This window comes from Prionailurus viverrinus, chromosome A3 (assembly GCF_022837055.1).
Source record: "Prionailurus viverrinus isolate Anna chromosome A3, UM_Priviv_1.0, whole genome shotgun sequence".
NCBI classification, from domain to species: Eukaryota; Metazoa; Chordata; class Mammalia; order Carnivora; family Felidae; genus Prionailurus; species Prionailurus viverrinus.
In genome coordinates, this window is record NC_062563.1 from 84,655,194 (window position 1) to 84,664,131 (window position 8,938).

Below are 8,938 nucleotides of genomic sequence, written 5' to 3' on the forward strand. Positions count from 1 at the left end.
TATCCATTCAGAGGTCATTCCAACACATAAGCAAGTTAGCAGTGCATTTCATCATTTTATACATGGAGTTAAATCTAGGAGCAAAGCTCAGTTTTTAAAACTGTTTTGTAATGTTTATTTTGAGAGAGAGAGAGAGAGAGAGAGAGAGATCAGGGGACAGGCAGAGAGACAGCAAGAGAGAGAATCCCAAGCAGGCTCTATGCTGTCAGCCCAGAGCCCGACCCAGGGCTTGAGCTCACAAACCTGAGCCGATATCAAGAGTTGGATGCTTAACCGACTGAGCCACGCCAGTGCCCCATAAAGCCTAGTTTTAATGTAGCGCTTAGGGTGGCTGGCTCTAGAACTGTCCTGCCTGGGTTTGAATCAATCCCAGCTCCATGACATGCTGGTTGTGTAACCTTGGGCAAGTGTTTTCATTTCCATAACTTCCAAGTTTTCTCATTTGGCAAGTGAGGGGAAAAAGGAATAAAGTTTACCTTCCACCTGTTGTGAGCATTAAAGTGAAAACAAAATCACACAACAGGCTTATCACAGTGCTTATTACATAGTAAGTGCTTAGTAGGCATTAACTACTACTTTCTTGTTGGAAGTATTCTTGAAATATTTTTACTACACAATGTGATTTGAAAACTTACTTTATTGTAAAATATATTGTACCTGTGGAAGAGTGTAAAAACATTTCTGCAGATTAAAAAAAATAGGGTGAACACCTATATTCTCAGCACCCCAGACTAAAAACTAGAACACTGCCAGTATCTTAGAGTTCCCTGTAAGCCTTCCTAAGCACATTCCCGTCCCTCCCCTCAGGAGGTTACTGCTCTCCTGACCTTTGGGTCATTATATACTTGCTTCACTTCATCATTTCAGTTCTTATAGATGGACCTCTTCACCATACGTTACTTGTTTTTATCTTTCAGGAATTTTATATTAATGGATTGTAGTATAATATATTCTGTGTCTTGCTTTTTGCATTCAACAGATGCAACTAACTGTAGTGAGGTGGGCAGCTTTTGTCCATTCAGTTTCACTGCTGTATAGCATTTTATTATATCAATACCCCACCATTTATTTTATTTTATTTTTTCTATTACAGGAATCTGGACTGTTATTGATTGATTGCTATTGCAAGCACTGCTGCCCAGAACATTCTTCTACATGAGCCCTGGCGGACACATGAAAGACTGAAAGGCTCTAGTAAGTCAAAACCAGGACTAGAGTTGTTCAGTTGTAGGATATTCGGATATCCAAATTTACCATGTAATGGTAAACTCTTTTCTTTTTTTAATTTTTTAATGTTTATTTATTTTTGAGACACAGAGAGAGAGAGAGAGAGACAGACAGACAGACTGCAAGCAGGGGGAGGGGCAGAGAGAGAGGGGGACACAGAATCCGAAGCAGGCTCCAGGCTCTGGGCTGTCAGCACAGAGCCCGACGTGGGGATCAAACCCGCAAACTGTGAGATCATGGCCTGAGCCAAAGTCGGTCGCTTAACTGACTGAGCCACTCGGGCACCCCTAAACTCTTTTGTAAGTAGAGGCACATGAAGACAGTTTTGACAAAAGATTATTGTATACACGTTTTGGGTCCTCACAAAAATTGCTCTATGTGGTAGTCAGTCTCCAAGATTTTTTGGTTTCAACATAAAACCCAAATGACCCCCTTCCCTCGTATTCACACCTTCGTGTGGTCCTCTCCCACACTGTACTGAGGTTAGCCTGTGTGACCAAGAGAAGAGAGTAAAAGTGATGATACGGTTAAGTTACACAAGACTGTAGCTTCTGTTTGGGGTATCTTCTATCTTTATGTCTCTTTTGGATCTCTCATTCTGGGGGAAGCAGTTGTCATGTCATGAGGACCTCTCTGGAGAGGACCACAAGGTGAGAAACCAAGGCCTCCACCCAACAGCCAGCAAGGAACTGTGGTCTGCCAACTACAATTTTAGTGAGCTTAGAAGTGAATTTGAGAGACTAACTGCTGGTTGATAGCCTGACAAGAACCTCGTGAGACACCTCCGACCAGAATTGCCCAGTAGTCTGTACCTGGACACCTGGCCCACACAAATTGTGGGAGACTATACATGTTAGTCTAAGCTAAGTTTGGGGATAATTTGTTATGCAGCAAAGAGAACTAATACATATTCTAGTAAAGAAGCAAAAACTTTAAGCTCCCTTAAAGAATTTATGAAATAAAGCAGGATATCAAAACAAATAGATTGAAGTACTTACAAATGTAGGTGTTATTAAATTAGTTGGTCGTGTGAAAAACACCATAAAGGTGGGAAACCAAAGATGATTTGTCATTCATAACCTGTAAAAACATGTATCAGTGTCTTCAAACTTTTTCCTTGATCTTGATTTATGACTATTGAGTCCTTTAGATGTTTATATAAGCTATTCTTAATGTAAAACATTCATTATAACATAATAGTAAAATAATAGAAGTCATCTAAATACACAGAAATAAGAAACATTGCTAAGTGATATAGTCACTCGATAGAGTATTATAGTCATGAAAAAAAAATTTTTTTTAAATAATGACATGGGGCACCTGGGTGGCTCAGTCGGTTGAGCATCTGATTCTTGATTTTGGCTCTGGTCATGATCTCACAGTTCATGAGTTCAAGCCCTACCTCTGGCTTTGACCTGACTGTGGAGTCTGCTTGGGATTCTCTTCCTCCTTCTCTCTCTGCCTCTCTCTCTCTCTCTCTCTCTCTCAAAATAAATAAATAAATAAGTACATACATAAACATAGGGGCGCCTGGGTGGCTCACTTGGTTAGGCGACCGACTTCTGCTCAGGTCATGATCTCGCAGTTTGCAAGTTCCAGCCCCGTGTCGGGCTCTGTGCTGACAGCTCAGAGCCTGGAGCCTACTTCAGATTCTGTGTCTCTCCCTCTCTCTACCTCTCCCCTGCTCACACTCTGTGTCTCTCTGTCTCTCAATAATAAATAAACGTTAAAAAAAGGTAAACATTAAAAAAAAAGTAATGACATGCTTCCAAAACACTGTTAAATGAAAAGCTCAGGATACACTACAATGAGGATAAAACCAACTATACAGGGACTTAACAGTAAAAGTGGGCATTTCTCAGCTGGATTATGTGGGATTTTGTTTTCTTTATTAAACTTTTTCTGGACTTTAAGTTCTAACAAACATGTGTTATTATTTTATTACTAGGAAACGTATTTAACACATGGAAAAATTATTCTTGATTAACTTTTAGCACTGCAAAGAAACGAGAACTATAATTTTTTCCTTCACGTTGGAAAAACATACTCTACCAAACAGACACCAATAACAGAACATCTGCAAAGGTTCTGGTTGTTCCTTCAGGTTGGTTTCCATCTAAATCATCTTGGTCTTTAGACATAATCATGATTTTTCTATTTTGTTATAATTGCTGATGCTTTTGATTTTTCTTAGACAAATGAATGTAATCTGTCGTTTTGTTGACATCAGAGGTTCTGGGGAAGGAATCAGAGGATAAATTTATGGAATCTCTAAAATTTCATGTGACTCCAGCTTATATTCTTTGGTTTCTGCCCATGAAGTTGAGAGCTGGAAGGAGTTAGATGAGATCTCATGGTCGGGGGCGGGGGGCGGGGGGCAACATGGAGGTGAGAGCTGCCTGAGACCTTTTTAAATTCAGAAGGGTGTTTATCCAATGGTGACTTCATTAGGTCGAATGGGGTCTATGGCCATAGCCTGAAAAATGATGCCTTGTGACAGAATAAATCTGAAAATTTATTTTGATATTCAAAATATTTTTATCTATTTAAAATATCTTAAAACTTAGCATAGGAATAGACTAAAAATATATTTTCTTTTTAGAATTTCCTTTATAAAAATATTTTTGGCCATTAAATAAAACTTGGAAAAGACCTTGAAATACAAGATTTAACTGGAAAGAGTTAACTGAAGTCCCACCACTTAGGGAGAACTGCTCCAACATTTTGATGTGTTTTCCTGGTATTTACACTCTCTTTATGCATTTCCATTGCATCCTGGGTTTCTAGCTTTTATGCTGTATTGTTACTGCATCTTCTCATGAGGACTAACCATCCTTTTCTCAGTCCTTAGAGCACAGCAGATATTTAACAAACACTTGTTGAATGGCTAAGTTGTTTGGACAATACAAGGAAAAGAGAAGATCTGTGAGTAATAATTGAAGCTCCAGGATTCGGCAGAAAGACATCATGGCTTCTAGGTTTCTTTGAACCATAGTACTGGATTGCATTTGCTTCCCAAAAGAAGGAATTATTTTGTTTTATCATGTACAAAATACTGATCACAAATATTTCAGGCGATAAGAAAAAAAATATTACCAGTTATGGCAAGTGCTGGAAATCTGTAATTTGGTGACTTCATAAAGATCTAATCAATCCAATATCACGTTCCCAAGCATTATTTTACTAAGCACTCCATTTATAGGGAATCTTGTAGCCAGAATTTATTGTTTGTTTAGATTTTTCCAATGCCCTCATCACTGAGGTCCTTGGTTGCATGTGTAGAAGATTAAGAGATACAATAAACTCTGAAGAATAGACCGAGCGACACATACTAGATGTAGGCCAAACTAAATAAATATGTCTATTTCTAAGTGCTGGAGTTCAGCAAGAATAAAAACAAATTCGTACATGTAAAATAAGTAAAATTTTCATAAGGAAGATACTTCAGCCTTAAATTGATTTGAATTTGCCCAAGTAAGCAATTGTTTAATCTTTAAACCAGTATTCATAACTATTTATATCTTACAATTACACTTTTCAAAACAATATGGGCCACAAGGAAGTACAACCAAGAAATTATAAATTCCCCAAGGTATAGATTAAGGACAAGGCATTTCTTTCTAACTCAGAACAAATGATTTTAACAATCCTGTTCGAATCGGCTGTTAGGAAGTTGACAAGAACAAAACACAGCTAAATGCAATTCCTCCTAATGTCAGGTTAAAAGCCAAACTCCCTATGTTCAGTCTCTAGGTGTATGATGGTGGCTGACTTGCTCAATCTCTTTGTGCCTCAGTTTCCTCACCTATAAGGTGGGACAATAATAGTATCCATCTCAATGTGTTGCCGCGAGAATCCAGAGTTAATGCGCGTTAAGTTCTAAGAACAATGACTGCACATGGTAAGTGGTACATAATTATGAGCTGCAATTATTATTAGAAAGTGAAACAAACCACTTGCCTGTTGTCATCTTTATATTTGGTGAGAGAACGCCTTGGTCCAGCTCTCCAGCTTTGATCCTTCACTCATTCTTTTTTTTTGTTTTGTTTTGTTTTTAAGTTTATGTATTTATTTTGAGAGAGTCAGAGAGAGTGCGAGTGAGGGAAGGGCAGAGACAGGGAGAATCCCAAGCAGGCTTCATGTGGTCAGTATGCAGAGCCTGATGAGGGCCTTGAACCTGTGAAACTGCAAGATCATGACGCGAGCCGAAATCAAGAGTTGGACACTCAACCGACTGAGCCACTGAAGTGTTCTAGTCTCACTCATTCTTATCTTAGTTTCCTCCTTCCCTCCTTTACAAGAATGCTTCCCTTGTTCCCCTGTTGACCAGATCCCATCTTTTTCGACTTACCACTTATAAGGTAGAATGCTACAATATGCTGCTAGGGCCAGAATGGCTCAAGGCTCATTCCTTTGGGAATTTGTCTTTGTATTTCTTGACATTCTAGAATGAGGCATGGTGCTTGAGAAGACCCAATATGCTTAAGAAATCTGTAAGAAAATGTAAGTGATTTCTTAAAATGCTTCTCTTCTTAAAGTAAACCTCTTCAAATTTGTTGTTGTTACAGAGTGCAGGTGACTGAGTACCTCATTAGGCTATTATTTCAAAATGGAGAATAAAACAAAAATTTTCTGCGTGAGGATCATCGTCGACATGTCTGTGCATGAAGAAACCAAATATAGTTTTTCTTTCCTGGGAGATCTGACGTGAGAAACCAGTTGTCCATTTCACTGCCTCTTCACTTGTGGCCACCTCCGTGGTGACAGCCCATGGTGGACAGAGAATGGCAGGTACATCAGGAGCTGACACCCTGGCGTTCTACCCACGATTGCAGATTGTATTACGTGGACCAGTCACTTCTGTTCTCAAGCCTCAGCTGTCATGGCTACCTTATGCCAGATGTACAACGATGCCTGCATCGAAGCAGGGACCCGGTCTAGGTGGCAGTGTGATGTCCCACCCAATTCTTAGGTGCATGACTCAGTTCGCTTACTTTACTGGGAGGGCATTGTAACCTCTCCTATCAGTTGCAAAATCTTTAACATCCAGCAACAAAGAAATGTGCTGTGGACTGTCTTCTGGATTTTGTGCCTTCATATATAGGACTGCAAAGCCTATTAAAGAAGAACATTTCTCTCCTCCCACCAAGGCCCTGGGTATCTTTTTAAATGCCATTTGGATCATGTTACTTCTCTGCATAAAATCTTTCAATTGCTCTTCCTTGTGTATGGGATAATAACAACAGTATTTGCGGGGCACCCATGATGGTTTGTGGTGGGTCCCTGGGTCCACTGCCCCCATGGGTACCCTGGCCTCTGACCCTAACAAGATTGACGTTCCTCTTGTTTGCCATCCTCTCTCTTCCCCATGCCTTGCTCTTCAATGGACCATTTCCTCTGAAGTTAAGGTGCTTCTTTGCTTTCTCTGCTTCTTATACATTCAGCTGAGGCATCTTGTCCTCCAAGAAGCCTGTTACGAACCTCCAAGGCCCTTGTGTGGCCCTCTTCTGTGCCCATCTGACCCTCATTGCTTCCCATGGCAGCCTTAGCTGTGCTGCGTTGTGTTGGCCTTTTGTGGTTTGTCTTGCCCACTAGTCTGGAAGCTTTTGAAGACAGGGACTGGACCTTTCATTTTGGCAGTTTCTGCACTCAATCCAGAGCCTAGTACATGGGTAACAGGGTCAATATGTGTTTACCAAACAAGTAAATGAAGAAAGCCTACATTTGACAAGATCTCCTGTATGATAATTAGGGATACCATAAACCTAGAGATTATAATTAGGTTGATATATGGCTGGTAGAAAACTGTCTCTAAAGAATTTAGAGCAGGCCTAAATCAGACAATAAATGTGTGATGATTTATAAGAAGGAGGAAGGGTGTGAGCTGAGAAGCAGAGGCTACCGAACCTGAGTGGGATTTCTTCAACAGGTCACACCCAAATGATTCAGCTCTGAAACCAATCAGGTATAAAATTCTGCTTTTTGTACTAAGAGGTTCATTAAACTAATGCAAGTTGTGGGAGGAGAACTTATCTGAAAGTGACTCAAAATGAGCCACTATTTATTGAGCACCTGCTATCTCTTGGGCTTTTTCATTGGATGCTCTAAATTCATAGCCTCATTTAATTCAACCTTCACAATATCTCTATGAAGCAGGTAAAAATAGCCTTATTTTGTGAACAAGAAGACTGAGGCTAAGGAGGATTGATCAATGTGCCACAGGCCACACTGCTTTGAACAGACAGCACTGACTGGGCTGTTCCAAAGGCCGTGAATCAAAGGAGGAGCACCTCAGTTATTCTGTACTGAGTGCTGACTTTAAGGTGCTTAAATCAGCTAGATTTACAAGCTAGAATACATTCTGAGAGGCGAAGCCGTTGAGGATTTAGAGGTGATAATTAGTCACATCTTCATCTGTTCCAATTTCTGAATCAACCAAGGAATATGCAAAGAAGTCGGATAGATATCCAGATGTCAGGGGCGCCTGGGTGGCCCAGTCAGCTGAGCGTCTGACTCTTGATTTCGGCTCAGGTCACGATCCCAGGGTCATGGGAATCCTGTCTGTCTAACCCAACCAAACCAAGTGCCAAGTGCAGCTTCCAGAACCACAGCCCTCAGCCTGGAAGGGGCCTGCCCCCGGAGCTCACCACAGGCAGGAAGAAGTCGGACTCGGCAGACAGGCGATTCTAAAGTAGAAGGTCTTGTGTGGACTTAGCCTCAAATGTTCAGTGAAGCCACCTGGATTCATCACTCAAGCCAACCAGTCAGTGTGACTCTACATCTCTTCAGAGAAATGTAAAGCCAAAGAGCCAAGTCTTTGCCCCTTCACAGGCCAGAATGCTAATTGACATATCAATGTGACCAAAGCAGGGGAGGACCGGTATGATGGTTCATTTTATGTGTCAACCTGGCCAGGCTATGGTGCCCAGCTGTTTGATTAAACACTAGTCCAGACATTGCTGTGAAGGTATATTTTAGATGTAATTAACATTTAAATCAATAGGCTCTGAGTAAAACGGAATATCCTCCCTAATGTGGGTGAGGCTTATCCAATCAGTTGAAGGCCTTAAGAGCAAAGACAGGTTTCCCAAAGAACAAATTTTCCTCAATACTGCAACATCAACTCTTACCTGAATTTCCAGCCTGCCAGTCGGTCTTATAGATTTCAGACTTGCCAGCCTCCACAACTGTGTGAACCAATTCCTTGAAATTAATCTTTCTCTCAATCTCTCCCTTTAAGCGTGTGTGTGTGTGTGTGTGTGTACTTAGGTATATACACATACATAAAAAAGGATTCTGCTAATACAACTGAAATTGTTGAAAGTGCATCTGAGGTGTTAGGGTGGAGGCCATGAAAGCTGTGTTCATGTTTCTATGGGTTTCCATTGGATGAGGTATTGGCCTTATTCAGTGTGTCCCATCAGTATGGACTATCTGGAGATGTTTTGAGCATGTGAGATGGTTTAAATAGCCCCTAATGATGCTTGTCAGTGGTGCTGTGGAAAAGATGCTCATGTCATAAGAAGGCTGACTCAGGTGGCTTGCTGTTGGGAGTACTAAAACTATTTTGAGAGCAGCAACATTATTGTATGCTTCTATTAAATAATAATGCAATTTTTTCATATTTTAACATTTGTGAGGTTCTTTCATGTCTATTAATTTATTGGTTTTCCCATAGGGCCTAGAACACAACTAGGCAATTCTGGAATTG

At 40.5% G+C, this 8,938-nt stretch overlaps 1 long non-coding RNA gene across 3 annotated transcripts in view; it reads left to right on the plus strand.

Annotated features, from left to right (window-relative positions):
- Positions 1 to 8,181, plus strand: part of LOC125161654 (uncharacterized) — a 106,690-nt gene extending 98,509 nt beyond the window's left edge. For 2 of the 3 annotated variants that reach the window (XR_007150707.1, XR_007150710.1), the window contains exons 7-8: positions 1,094 to 1,263; positions 5,796 to 8,181. This is a non-coding gene — a long non-coding RNA (uncharacterized LOC125161654). The remainder of the gene's footprint in view (positions 1 to 1,093; positions 1,264 to 5,795) is intronic. The other variant, XR_007150709.1, reaches the window with a different exon arrangement.
- The last annotated feature ends 757 nt before the right edge of the window (positions 8,182 to 8,938 follow it).